The sequence below is a fragment of the Camelus dromedarius genome, chromosome 1 (assembly GCF_036321535.1).
Source record: "Camelus dromedarius isolate mCamDro1 chromosome 1, mCamDro1.pat, whole genome shotgun sequence".
Classification (NCBI taxonomy): domain Eukaryota; kingdom Metazoa; phylum Chordata; class Mammalia; order Artiodactyla; family Camelidae; genus Camelus; species Camelus dromedarius.
In genome coordinates this window covers 80,860,702-80,874,955 of record NC_087436.1, presented here as the reverse complement: position 1 = coordinate 80,874,955, position 14,254 = coordinate 80,860,702, and the positions used below count along the sequence as shown (strand labels likewise).

Below are 14,254 nucleotides of genomic sequence, written 5' to 3'. Positions count from 1 at the left end.
TTAGCTATAAACTGATTTCTTGGCAAGCCACCAAATTCTGTGACTATTCTTCAAAACACACAGCAAACATGATTTTACCATTTAAGGATTGCCATACAGGTGTTCAGGATGCAGGTGGATTATTTCCAGCAGAAAATTCAATAATGTGGAATTACATCATCTAATTAATTATAATCTGCGCTCAACAAATTCATTTATTCCACATGTGCTTAAATTCCCCATTCCACTTTAGCCGGAGGGTTAGGAAGAAATAAAGCAAACACCAGAACAGCTGAGCTCAGGTTTCTGTCCTGCCAGTGTAATGACAAGAGCTGCATGGCTAAATTACCCCGTATCTAAACCCCCATACATCACATGGTGCAGTTTGAACTGAAAATAGCCAACAAAATATAATAACTATATTCACAAATGATAAGAAAAAATAATGTCCTTAACACAAAGTCTTTAATACATGCAATCATTTAAATTATTCTACTTATGAAAAAGCATATTGTATTTGGGTTTTAAGGTAGAGTTTGTGAATATTATATTTATTTATATCTGTGGCAGTTAGAGTCTTGGTTTTGCAGTTTCTTTTAGAAGCATTTATTTTAAATGACCCTTTCTGTATTTTTAACAAAATAGGAATCAGAAGGGTGTCATACAAAGAAATAATGGAATAGGAAGACTCTATGTGGAATAAAACCTTCCGTAAGAGGAACTTGCCGAGTCAAAGGAAATGAAAGGCCATGATGGACGGGAAGGAAATAGAGTTAAATTACATTGTTGAACTATTCACTAGGTACTGAACTCAATGCATTCTCAGTTATTTCATTTAATCTCAAAAATACTAATATTTGGTTATTATCATCCACATTGTCACAGATGAGGAAATGGATTCAGAGACTCCAGCTCACTCGTTCAAGTTCACACAGTTGGTAAATGGTACAGTAAGGTCTGGAACGCAAATTTTTACATGTTCTTTACAATGGATACTTGGCTTATTCCAGTGTACTTGGGAATTTGAAGGCCACTCACAGTATCAGTGAATTTCCTCCCTTATCTTCTCTACCTCTCTGAATTGCTTTTACAGTGTACCTGAGGAACCACATTTCTAACAAACATGTCTCTAATGCTCCCAGGTTCCAGTTTTCGGTTTCTTGTGTGAAATCCTGTAGCATTCGTTTACTCCACACTTACACATCCTGCATCATATGCTACCTAGTTTACTAGTCAACTTCTACACATAATATATCTTTTTGATTACTCACTTGAAGACAGAGACCACATCTTAAATATTTTTGGGTTCCTCATTGTATACAGATGCAAAATAAATTTCCTCTGCTCTACCAATTTTGAGCAATTAGTAGCTGCTGCCTAGAGTACCATGTTGAAAAACTTGTACAGCCTGTTTCCTGCCACAGTGAAAAAAACAACAAAAACAAAAACAATTTTTTGACTAATTAGTGATAGTGTGGCGGGTATGACTGGGGAATGAAAGAAACAGGAGGTAGTGGAGAGGCAGAAAATGACAGCACTCATGCATGTGTGTGCTGAGCCTGTCACAGTACTTCAAATAGAACTTTGTACAATGTAGATTTCCATCTTTAATGAAACTAGCTCAGATAGATGAATATAATTTGTCTAACATTTACATTAAAATTACAAACCATTAATTTAAGGGATTTTTTTAAAATTCAGGTTAAACATGCAGAGGAATTGAAACCTTTTAATTTTAACAAATTTCTATCCACAAATAATCCCTGTGGTTGACCACCTAGTGAGTGAGGGCAAAAATGGATTAATTCTCCATCCTGGTTAAAGCTACAGAATAAGGATTAAATTGTATTGGGTTCACTGTCTCTGGATAAAAATTCTCAGTGTCTCTAACATCCTCTTCCTCCTTCTCACTTCCTCCATAAAGAATCTACACGAGTAAAGGAGGATAGAGTGCAGAGCACAGATGTCCTTGGGTGCATTGTGGTTCCCACCACAATGGCAGAAATGACTTCATGCTAATCCTCAGATGTGTGTTCCCTGCTGTCCACTGCTCTAAGGGCTATGACCTTGGTTCACCTTGCTGCTATGAGCCCTGCTGGCCTCCTTTGCTGCAGTTTAGAGTCAGTAAGTCATGATTCAGTGCTTTGGCTCTAGAAGCACTCACAGGGAACCTCAACCATCTAACCATTACCAACTCAGTCTGCTTTTAGTTCTTGATGCCTGCAACTTCTGAGTCTACAGCTCCTCCTCCACCTGATCCCAGGCTGAGTTGTCCACTCCATCCTGTGCTGTTGGGGTCATCTTGCCTCCTTCGATAGTCCTGATTCTCAGCCCCAATTTTGTAAACTTCAAAGTACTTATCTGATCAGCGGTACACACCAGCTTTGATATGTGTAGCCTCCTCCCAGAGACCCAAACTAGATCAAGAGCCCTAACTTTCTTGAGCCCCTAAATTTAGTAAGTCCCTGAGTTTAACCTCAACCAAAGCCCCAAAAGGAAGCTGGGACACACACATCTAAATGCTTTGGTATCTCCTTTTCTTTCCAACCTTCTTCATGCAAATACCTGGGCCAGCCTTGAGGAGAGAGAGCTTTCTTTTATTTCTCTTATATCATGTCTTTCTTCTACCAGAAAAGGCCTGTCCTAGTAGAAAGGAGTGTATTCTTTACTCTGTTGGAGAAAACTGTGAATATTCCTGCAAACCTCATCTTAATTTGCTGAATGAGGGGATAAAGGAATTTGGAAAACTCCTTTTCAAGGCTATGGTAAGATCTGAAAGACTAACAGGTGGCATGTTTTTTTTAGTATGCATATCAGAAGGTGAATATTAACTAGGTCTTTCTCTTTGTATTCCATACTGTTTGTTCCTAATACAGTCCCAGACAATGTCTGCCCCTGGGGGAAAAGGGCAAAGGTCTTATATTCAAAAAGGCAAAAGAAAAATCACATTAACAGTTTTCAAACTACATTCTCAGTATACCTCAATGTCAGTAATACATAAAATACCGAGTGGTTGGTACACTCTGTTGATCAGAGGCCAAAATCAATAGTCTGACTCCCTGAAAGACCAGTTTACTTCAGTAGTTTATAGGTAAGTGTTAACTCCAACTTCAAGCTATCATTCTATAATTGCTGATTATTAGTTATGAAAGGGAATAGATAAACTGGTATGAATAAGTAGTACAAATTCTAATCATAATTCAAGATCATGATTGTAAAATAGGTGCCTTCATCATATTGACCATTAGTGTCACCTTTATAATATCCGATTGAATCTATGAAAATACTGCTATTCTGAGTCCATAAAATATTGTGGCAGGATTCCTCTTTTATAGCATACGGACCTCAGTTCTCCCCACTCCTAACTTAGGCTTACCGTAAAATTATGTAAAATTGTGTTGCATAAACACAAATACATTAGGAATTTTCCTGCTTTTTATTTATGTACTATTTCTGAAGGTGGAAAAAAATGGTGTTCAAATAAAGCTAACTAGATTTTTAAAATATGTATGAGCCCAAAACTCTTTTGTCATTCTGTAAAAAAAGTATCTGGATCTTTAAATAAACAAATAGCCAGTTCTATAAGGGATCTCATTCATGTTTCTAAGCCTTGTCATTTGACCAAACTGGTTTTGAATTCAGTGACTGTTCAATTGATGCATGAATGCCTATTTATGGCCTCTTTCAAATAAGAAGGCACATATTGCTCCTCAATTAGAAAAAATACCCAGTGCTTTATTCATTCATGCAGTGTTTCCTTCACTCCATCCAGAGTGCAGGATCAGACACTGTGCTTAACTCAATTGGTTTCAAACAACAACAAAAAGTAGGGCACTGGATTTCTGCCCCTGACTATGATAGAGTAAAGGGAAATGGACTCACCCCAACAAGTAAACAACCAGGAAATTGGACAAAGCACATTCAAAGAGTGTGTTCAGGCATCAGACAACAGGCAGCATAGGATGCTGACCCCTGAAGAAAGGTAAATGAATGGGGTGGTCCCTACAACTCTCCCGACTTTCTACCTGGAGACACTATCCAGGGCATGGCGTGGAGAAGGGTATCCTGAGTAAAACACAGATATCTCACTGAGTTAAGAAGCCAGATCTGAATGTGTGAGCTGGGTGACTGGACTTTGAAGGGCAGAGATCTAGAGAGGAAAGCACTACAGTGCTGGAGCTCCAGAAATACACAGAGAGGCCTTGCTGAATACAAAGTCATGATGCACAGTGTAGATTCCCATAAGGCAGGACAAAGAGCAACCTGGGAGCTGAGATCTGAACAAGAGCTCAGTGGGCCTGGAAGACATCTGAGTCCATACTAGCCAAAGAGAGTCCTTCTTGGACCTGTGGGTATTCAGAAGAACCTCTAGAAGGAAAACGCCTTAGTAGTAGGTCTAAACTAGGCGTAGATTAAAAGCTGTTCTAAACTCAAAAGTCAGAATTACTATAATAAAAAAATCAGAAAAAGATATTACAAGGAAGGAAAACTTCAGATTACTTCTCATAAACATAGATGAAAAGTCTTTTAAAAATGTATACAAATAAAATTAAAATAATTTAAAAGGATAAAGTCATAACTAAATTGGAATCATCCCAGGAATGTAAGTGTGGCTTAATACTGAAAAATCAATGGATGTAGTTCAGTATATTAGCAAGAAAAAATATATTTATATATATAAAGAAAAACTACCTAACTGAAAAGGCAATTATAGATGATCAGTAAGCATTTGAAAACATGCTCAATAATATTTGCTTTCAGAGAAGTGCAAATTAAAAAACCATAATTAGAAACAACAAGGATTTACTGTCGCGCACAGGGAACTATGTTTAATATCTTGTAATAAACTATAATGGAAAAGAATTTTTAAAAGAATCTAAATATATACATGTATATATGTACAACCAAATTACTTTGCTGTACACCTGAAACTAATACAATATTGTAAATCAAGTATATGTCAGTAAAATAAATAACACAATAAGATATTACTACATGTTAGAATAACTAATGTTAAAAATATTCACAATTGCAAATATTGTGAAGGATATGGAGCAACTGGGACTCTCACACTTTTCTGAAAGCATAAAATGGTATAACTACTTTAGAAAATAATTTGGCAGTGTTTTCACAAAATTAAACAAACACTTATCAGATGATACAGATGAATACCTGCTACTACCCGGTATTCACTCAAGACAAATGAAACCTTGTGCCCACACAAAGAATCATATGTGCATATCTTATAGCAGGTTTAGTTGTATGGTAAACTTGAAATAACCCAAATGTCTATCAATGAATGAATAGATACGTTTTGGTATATCACAAAATTGAATGCTTCTCAACAATAAATAGGAACAGCTATTGAGTCACAAATGAATGAATCTCAAAAATATGCTGAGTAAAAGAAGCTAGACAGAAAAGAGTGTGCATTTTATGGTTCCATTTAAATGCAATTCCAGAAAAGGCAAAACTATGATTAGTTAGTGGTTGACTAGAGCTGAAAGTAAAAGTATAATTGAACAGGTACACAAAAGAATGCTTTGGGATGATGTAAATGTTCTCCAGGTTGATTTTGGGGGTGGTTACAAAAGTATATGCATTTTTCAGCTCATCTAACCATGAACTTAAAATTAGTGGATCTTATTGTGTATGTAAATTATATCCTGAGAAAGTTGTTCAAAAAATTGGGGGGAGGGGAGGGAGTAATTCCCTACCTTTTGCATTTATTCTGAGTCAGATTGTGAATTCAAATAATGAGATATTTGCTCAACCTTGAATATGACACCCTGATGGTCTATAATTATCAGAAGTCCACATATAGCACAACTATTCTTTTAAAAAAATGCTCTATGAACTCTAGTTTTTCAGGTGATATCTTCTAAGAGGATCAGTGGCTTCTAGATTGCTTTGGAACTGCCTTAAAATGATGACATAAGCATCATCAAATGAGGGTCATAGGTAGATCAGAAAAAGACCTCAAATTAGGTGTGAGCTCTATTGCATAGCTATGGAGAGTTTCTTAGGGTGCAATAAAGTATATAACTAAGGACTTAATGATTTACCATAAGTATAACTCGGGAAAATGGAGACAGGATGAAAACAGAAGTCTAACTCCCTATCTACTTACTCTTGAAATGAGTCAAAACTTGTAACTTCATCTTGGAAAGGAAGTTTCTAGGATTGTTATTGACCATGGATTGCTAAAAACAAATGATACAAGCAGAAGTGTCAGGATGTTAGAGCAACAGTCAGTAGGAATGAGATAAATTACCATTTTTCTTGTGTTAGAGTTCTAAGAGATTTTCTTCTAGGGAAAAAAAAAAGTATATGTTTTAAGCTTAAAAAGTAGCAAATTTCCTTGAATGTATCTGAACTTATTTAATTAGCATACCCTTTTAAATTAGAAAACTACCAACATAATTTTTCTTAGTATTGAGCAGAGAAAAATAATCTATATTTACACATGTTAAAATGATCTTAAGTGACCTTTTCAAATGCTACCTGCAAAAAACACCCTATTATTATCTTTGGCAGTTTAAATACAGAAAAGATTTTGCTGAAACAAGCATGGATACCTTAAATAGTGGAGCGGCATTATAGGGAAAATGCCAGTTAATTCTCTACAACTAGAGATCTCTTTCTATTACATAAGTTATTGCATGATAAGAAAGTTCTGGGGCCTTCCCACTGTCTCTGGGATAAGTTTCAAGCTCTTTGGTATGGCAATATGTGATCATACCCTAACCCCTTCTTACTTTACCAGCCACATATTCAATTACCCTCCCAGTCTCTGCCTTCCCTAAAAACTAACTCAATCCTCATTCACAAATGTCCAGTACTTTTTGTATCTCTATCCTTCATACGTCTCCTTCTCTTTTTCTTCCTATTGTTGATATACATCATCCCTTGTGAGGCTTGGCTCAAATACTGCCTCCCCTGTAAAGCCTAGCTCGGTTCATCGTATTCTCCTCGTCCCTGGTATGCAGCTTTATTCCAGCATGTATCACAGGACACTATTACTTTTGTGTGCCAGCCTCCTTGACTACATTAGATTTTTTTTTTCAGAGCCAGAACTATACTCTATTTATTCTTGTTAGTTTATTTCTTAATTATTACATATCCCATTGCTCGTATGGTCATTGTGAAGAGCAGAAACACAATGAAGTCTAATGAATTGAATTTACTGATCTCTTGTTTGTTTTATTTTTGGTATAAGTGAAGTTATTTTGTTGTGCTCCTTTCTTTTCTTTTTGTTCCTCTCTGACCTCACTCATTTCTCTCGAATGTAGTGTTTTTTAAGGCTGATAAAATACGCTTAATTCTTGGTGGGGCTCTTTAGAACTTCTGAAAAAGAAAAAAAAATTCTTATTTGCAAAGTAGTGATAAAGAGACTTAGATCATTACTACTATGGACAACTGCTCACAGTGCATGTATCTTTGGGAGACAGTCAATATAATTTAAAGGCAATGTTTTACGTAGAAAATGCTAAGTATACGAGGTCTCCAATAGCTTTTCCTTACACCCAGTGGAACAGAGTTAAGTTATAATACAAAATCACACTTGCCAACTTAAATTCAAAACTAGAGAAAAAGTCTTTATGACAGCATGTAGAAGCATCAGGGCATCACACTCAAAGCTTTTTCATACAGAGAAGTTTCTCATGGGTTTCTCATTTTATTTTATTTTGTAAATGTCTACAAACCACAGGCAATATTACAAGTAATTTTAAATGTCAAAGCTTCAACTTCCCATAACAAAATCCTGTGAGATAGAGACTATTATTAGCATTATTTTTTAGATGAATGTGAGGCTAAGTTATTTGTCCAAAGACTTGAAACTAATGAGTGACTGAACCAGAATTTGAATCCAAGCAGTCTGGCTCCATGGTCTGTGATCTTAACCGCTTTTCAATACAGCCTTTCCCATGACTCACAGACTTACAGGAGCAGGAAAGGAGCAGGACCAGGTTCCCATGAGTGAGGAGAATTAGCTTACCACTAAATACCATATATCTAAGAGTTAGTAAGGAAGTTGCCATTGAGGCTACAAGGTTGCTACATCTTATATAAGTATCATTTTTCTTTTAAGTTGGGGTACATATTCAGCCTTCCCAATATTTTGTACATAAGAGTAACTTAAAAATGACAGTGATAGTAGCAGTCATATAAAATCAACCCAAAACACCTTGATTCTCTAAGGTCCATTTCTCAGAATGTAAATGTGTCTTCTCTCAGTAATAATAATTTTTAAATTCACAGGTGTTTGAGCTATCACTGACCTCCACTTCTGATGCAAATGAGCTCTTCCTTTTGAATATTACTACATAAATTATTCAAAAACAATCCCTGTGCCTTATATGTATTATTTAAGTTCAAAAAGTCATTAGGAACTTAAATTTTCTTAAAAAACTATCTGTTTTAAAAATGAGCACCAGTTGAAGTCTTATGAAATCCAGAAACGTCTGAAAACTGTGAATGGATTTAGCACAACCAAATAGGAGCAGTGGGTGGAGGAGAGGAGAGTTGATCCCTATTTGATCGAGCTGGGCTTCCCACAAATAATCAATAAATATTACCTGAGTCTCTGGGAACTGAATTGTCCACGTGTGCAGAAGGATTTGCGAAGAGGTGTGTCTTGCAATTTATCTCTAAGCTGGGTATTCAGACATTTCTAAAAATAGGTAAACCCAAGGGAGGAGATGATGGTGTTGGGTCCTGCCAGTCTTCAAATACCAAAAGAAGACGTCATGAGTTAAGAAGTCTGTCAGGTCTGAGGAGGAGGATTAACAGTTTGGCTTCTGGGGGCCATCAGAGAAAAAGGGCCTTTAGGATAATTTCTATTCCAGACTCCTATAACTCCACCTTGACTCTCAGCAGTGGGTGGAAAACTGTGACTACATCTATGTCCTCCTAATTATTGAGAAGGGCCAAAAGAGGAAAGGGAAGATTTGACCAAAGGACAGAAATTATTTCCAGGAACAATTACCTAAAAATGACAACATTGTCTAATAACATGCAATGCTGTAAGTGCATATAAATACAAAGATACATGCCAAATTTTATATACGTGTGTGTGTGTGTGTGTACATGATATTAGAAGAACTATGTGAATCCAAATATGAATGGACAACACTATAAAATCTTGGAAATAATAGCTAATCTTGAATTGATGAAGGGCTTTTACTAAGAGATAAATTAAACCTATTCTACGTAGCTCCAAAGAACAGGGCTAGGATCAAAGAGTGAGAATTAAAGGGAAAATGAATCTCACTCCAGTAAAGAGAAGAACCTTCTAAATTATTGAGCATAATTCCCTTTCCTATATTTTTTCTTTGAGAGCCTTCCACTACCTCTACTATAGTCTTCTTTTTATGGCACATCTATTTACCTCCTTGTTATTGCCTGATGCTTGAACTTCCTATAAATTAATTTGGCAATGCAAAAAAATTTTTTTTCAGGTTCTATAGCTAATGTAAGAATATTTTAAATAAGTAAGGGGTATTGCTGGTTAAACCAAACATCTGATTAATTTTATGGTGTTTTCTATAATGGGTGTTTATATATTAAACTATCTAATAAATAATCATCTTTTGAGGAAGTTTAAAACAAAATGTGTCCCAAGTATTTAATACATTCTCTTGGTAAATAATTATGTCCTTCATTTCTTGGCAGAGAACATCGATGTAAAGATTTTGTAAATAACTAAGAAAAGTGCATCCAACTGGTCCCCTGAGGAAAGAAATAAGAATATCATAGCTGCCAACAGCCACTTTTTCTAACCATGAACTACAAGAGACCTACATATGCTCACATCAAAATATGTACAACTGCATCATTCCAGAGAACCAAAAAGAGGTAGGAATATTACTAAATGACAAAAACTTCTCTAATTAGCAGAAAGCACACTTGACCTTTTCTCCTAACTGCGTAGGATGAAGATCCCTCTAGTATGTGAGAAAACATAATTGTGAAACCACTGATTAGTTCCTGTTCTACCTTAGGTGGAGTCATGGTTCTTTCCTAACTAAGACGTGAGACGCAATGTGAAGAAGACACATTGAGAGCCTCTGTATCTCAACAAGGGCCCCCAGGCCCTCGAGACCGGGTCCAGTCCATCGCAGTGGGCCCCATTCCCTTCTGCAACCTGAACAGGGGACAGTGGGCTTCACACATATTTATCTTCATTCCATATCTCTGTCCACACCAGATGAGGCAGAGAGCATCAAAACTGCCATCTGACTTCCCATAGGCTCTGAAAACGTTTTCCTATTTGAAAGACCAATATTTCAGGTTGCCAGTTCTGTGGCATGGTTGTTTGCTGGTATTAAACCAGAGAATATGACTGTTTCAGTTCCGAAAAATTCACTGATGCTTATTCGGGACTGGTATTAGCCATGGGTGAGTGGTTTGGCAGAGAGAAATGTGCACAGTGTTGAGAACAGCGTTCACTTATCATCTGATCATAAACCATTTTTTGCCCCTAAGCACATTCTTTAACACCTCACAGAACTAATGTTTCATGAAAAAATTTCACAGACACCGGTTCAGTCATTCATCCACATTCACATACATGCACACGCGCCTCTGAACAGTACCAATGAAGTGCCTAATATATGGGAGCCTAGTGACATTATTTAGGGACATACAAATCCTTCTAATAACAAATGCTAAATCATAATGACAAGCTAGAAAGTTGAAATAAATGCCTGTCAAGTCTGAATAATAAATATTTACCAGAATGGTTTAAAATATTCATACTCCTTGAACCAGTTAGTCCAAAATCTGTCTCAAGGAAAAAATACAAAATTCAAGCAAATATTTATGTCCCCCGATTTTTTATTGCAATGTTATTTATAATAGCAAAAAAAAAAAAAAACCTAGAAGTAACATAAATATCCAACAATAGGGGAATTAAATTATGGGATCTCTGTTTATCCAGAATATTCCTCAGTGATTAAAAGTTGTGTTTCCTTAAAATATATAATGTGGGAAGATGTTTATGATATCATATTTGGTGGAAAGCCAACAATTTAAAATTGTACAGACAATATAATCTCAGTGTATAAGACATATGCACATAGAAAAAGGCTGAGCAGATACATATCAAAGTGATGAAGTATTTATTTCTAAAGAGTGAGGTAACTCATGTTATTTTTCTTTATACATTCTGGTATCAACAAAATTTTCCACAATTAATACAATTGCTTTTATCAGCAGGAGACAAAAATAAATTTCCCTTCCTTATAAAGCTGGCTTCTCCTGGAGAAGCCATTCTCTAGGCTTTTTATCTCCTAGCATGCTGCTTCTCTAATGATGGTTTCCCAAAATTTAATTAATAATTATTGAAGTGAGAGAAAAGAAAGTTAAACAGAATGTGACCGCCTCAAACATCCTTCTTTTAAAGGGAATTTGGATTTCATGACAACTGTGGGGTAACTTGATCATTTAGGAGGAGAAATCTCCCCCCACCATACCCCCCCCCCCCCCGCCCGCGGAGCAGTGAAAGGCAGTCCTAGTCTCTGCCCCTTGAGATCTTTGGCTTCCTCTTACCTCCTTCAAGATGTCAATCAAGTTCCTGATGGGCTGGGGAAAACTGAATCCAAAGCAGACCATTATTAGTTTGCCTTGCCAGCTCTGAGAACGTTAGGCTCTCTGGGAATTAAGAGCCATGTGGTTGCTAGGCACTGCTGATCTCAGATGTGTGACTTCATTAACTACAAGTTACACAAGATCAGAAATCAAGCCCTGGAAAGGGGACTAGGCATCCAAGTCACCAGTCTCTTTTCAGTCACTGTGAAAGGATTTTTCCTAAACTGAATGGAGGAAAAGAAGCTTCTATGCAGCGATTTGGACAAATATGCACTTACAAACAGTGTAACAATTAGACAGTATGTTGACATCTCCCCCAGCTGCCTGTCATTCTTCCATCCAACTTTCCATTATACAACTGTTGTGTGACTGTGTGAGTATGTTTGACATGAATGGTTAAGAGCAACATATGTAAAATCTAATCTTTTTTGGCTTTATTAGTTTCAAAAAATTTATATTTCAAAAACTATTTGAGGGGCTACTATGTGAACAACACTGCAATGTAGGTGAAACCAAGAGGATGGAAAAGAGATAAGTGAAACATGGTTCATACTCACACAGTCAGGGAAGCAAAACAAATTCTCCTTTTGATCAAAAAACAGCATAACAGAAGTCTCATTTCTAAATGCATGTGACTCTCCATCCAGCAGCCCCTTCCTCCATACCTTCCTTCATTATTTTCTCAGCCACTAACTGGCCTCATCAAAAATGAGTAATAAACAGAAAAGAATCGTTCCAGGACCTATACACAAAAGCTACAAAAATGACTAAGAGAAAGAGAGAGAGATGAAAAATCCATATAGAGATGAAGAGTTTACACTAATCATTCAATAATTTAAAAAACAAATTTTAAGTAACTTAAAAATAATTTTAAAATAAAGTATTATCTATTTTAAGATGAAAAATTGAGGGCTCAAAAATAGGGGTGAAAGCTAGGGACAAAAAAACTAAGCATAAAAAATCACACAATGTAAAACAGAAATTACAAAAAAGATGATAAATAGGAAAGGAGACAAGTTATCTGCGATATACCTAGTGTTCATAATTCAGAGAACAGAACAAGTGGATCGGGAGAAACATTCAAAAATATTGTAGAGGAAAATATTATTGAAATAAAAATTTAAACTGAAGATTGCAATGGCTCACCACGTACCAAGGAAAAAAAGTAGATACTTATCAAAGATAGGATGCGTCCCTTGGAAGCTGGACACAAAAATTTTACACAAAGTGAGCAACATCAAGATATATTTAGGGAAAGTTACACAATTACAAGGATTAAAAAGGAAATCATAAGGGGTCAGGAAGAAAAGGCAAGGTACATGTAAGCCAAGCAAGGAAGCAGGGAAAATGTGAACTTGCCAATCAATTTCTTCACTTTTTATGGCGCTGTCTAAAGTGGAAACTGGTCCTTAAGTATAAATAAAGAAAGAAATGAGTGCTTTAACTTTTATTTTTCTTTAGCTTTAGGGAAATACTTAAAGACCCAAATCATGTTTCTTGTGGTAGAGAAACATTTATTTGAAGTCTTCTGCTTCAGATAATTTAGCAATTCCTTTTTATTTCAGAGGATTATATTTTTGTTAATATAATTAAAATTCAACTTAATGGTTAAAATTTGAATGTAGTCTACTGTCATCCTTTTGTTTTCCTAAAATTATCTTTAAAAAAATCTCTCTCTACATATGGATAGAAAGATGTTTGAAATGTTAGCAAATTTGGTTATTTCTTGGTTGTGAAATTTGAGAATGCTGTTTTTAAATTTTCTTTCTTTATACTTTTCTATACTGCTTGAATTTATAAATAGAATATCTTAGATTTTTGTGGTAGCTCACAGAAAAAAATGTGACAATGAATACATGTATGTTAACGTATAAATGAAAAATTGTGCTGTACACTGGAAATTGACACAACATTGTAAATTGACTATAACTCAATAAAAAAAATGTGGAAAAAAACCCCCAGAAATTATGTATCAACAAAGACAATAATTTGAAATGCTTTCTCCAGGAAAAATAAATAATTTGTATGTATTTAATTTGTCCATCACTGTCTGCGGACAGGTATCATGATTTCAGGCAAGAACTAAACTGTGGGCTCTATGCAAAGAACATCACTCTAAGAATCACACCAGATGAAAGACAACACAGGAAATTCATGTGTCAGGTCTCTACACCTGTCAAAGCAAAGATTAAAAATATTTGCAACATCAATGCTTTTTAGTCACTCATTTATACAGTACTCTAATGTACACTGGATCATTTTTCTTTCTTTAGCTACTTTTATTCAGGGAACTAAAGCTGCAGAAAAACAGTCACACTTTGACATTAATTTATAGTTACAGCAAAAGGCTCAGAACATAGGTTAGAAAAACCACAATGAATTGTGTGAGTTGATTTTGGTGAGTTCTGTTATCTTATGGTTACATTGTGGATGCCCAAATAGGCATACTTTTCTTAATCTTTTAGCAATATTCTTGATTGAGACCCTCACAATTCTAACTAAGGTTGGGGGGAGCCCTAAATGACCCTCCTGCTTTTCATCTCTTTCCTTGTCCCCAAACCCCATCCTCATTCATCCTCTAAGGTATATGCCATTCCAGAATGATCTTTCTGAAAGCCAAATCTGTTTTTCTTACTTCTGTACTTAAAATTCTTTAATAAATACCCAATGCCTTTTCTATAAA

General features: G+C 35.7%; 1 protein-coding gene across 2 annotated transcripts in view; it reads right to left on the bottom strand.

The window, feature by feature from the left end:
• Positions 1-14,254, bottom strand: part of ARHGAP24 (Rho GTPase activating protein 24) — a 635,760-nt gene that overhangs the window by 525,504 nt on the left and 96,002 nt on the right. Inside the window, exon 1 of one of the 2 annotated variants that reach the window (XM_064486017.1) lies at positions 11,533-11,618. The exons of the other annotated variant lie outside the window; for it this stretch is intronic. The gene's annotated coding sequence lies outside the window, so the exon portion shown is untranslated. Of the gene's footprint in view, positions 1-11,532; positions 11,619-14,254 lie in introns of those variants that run through there. 2 annotated transcript variants of the gene reach the window in all.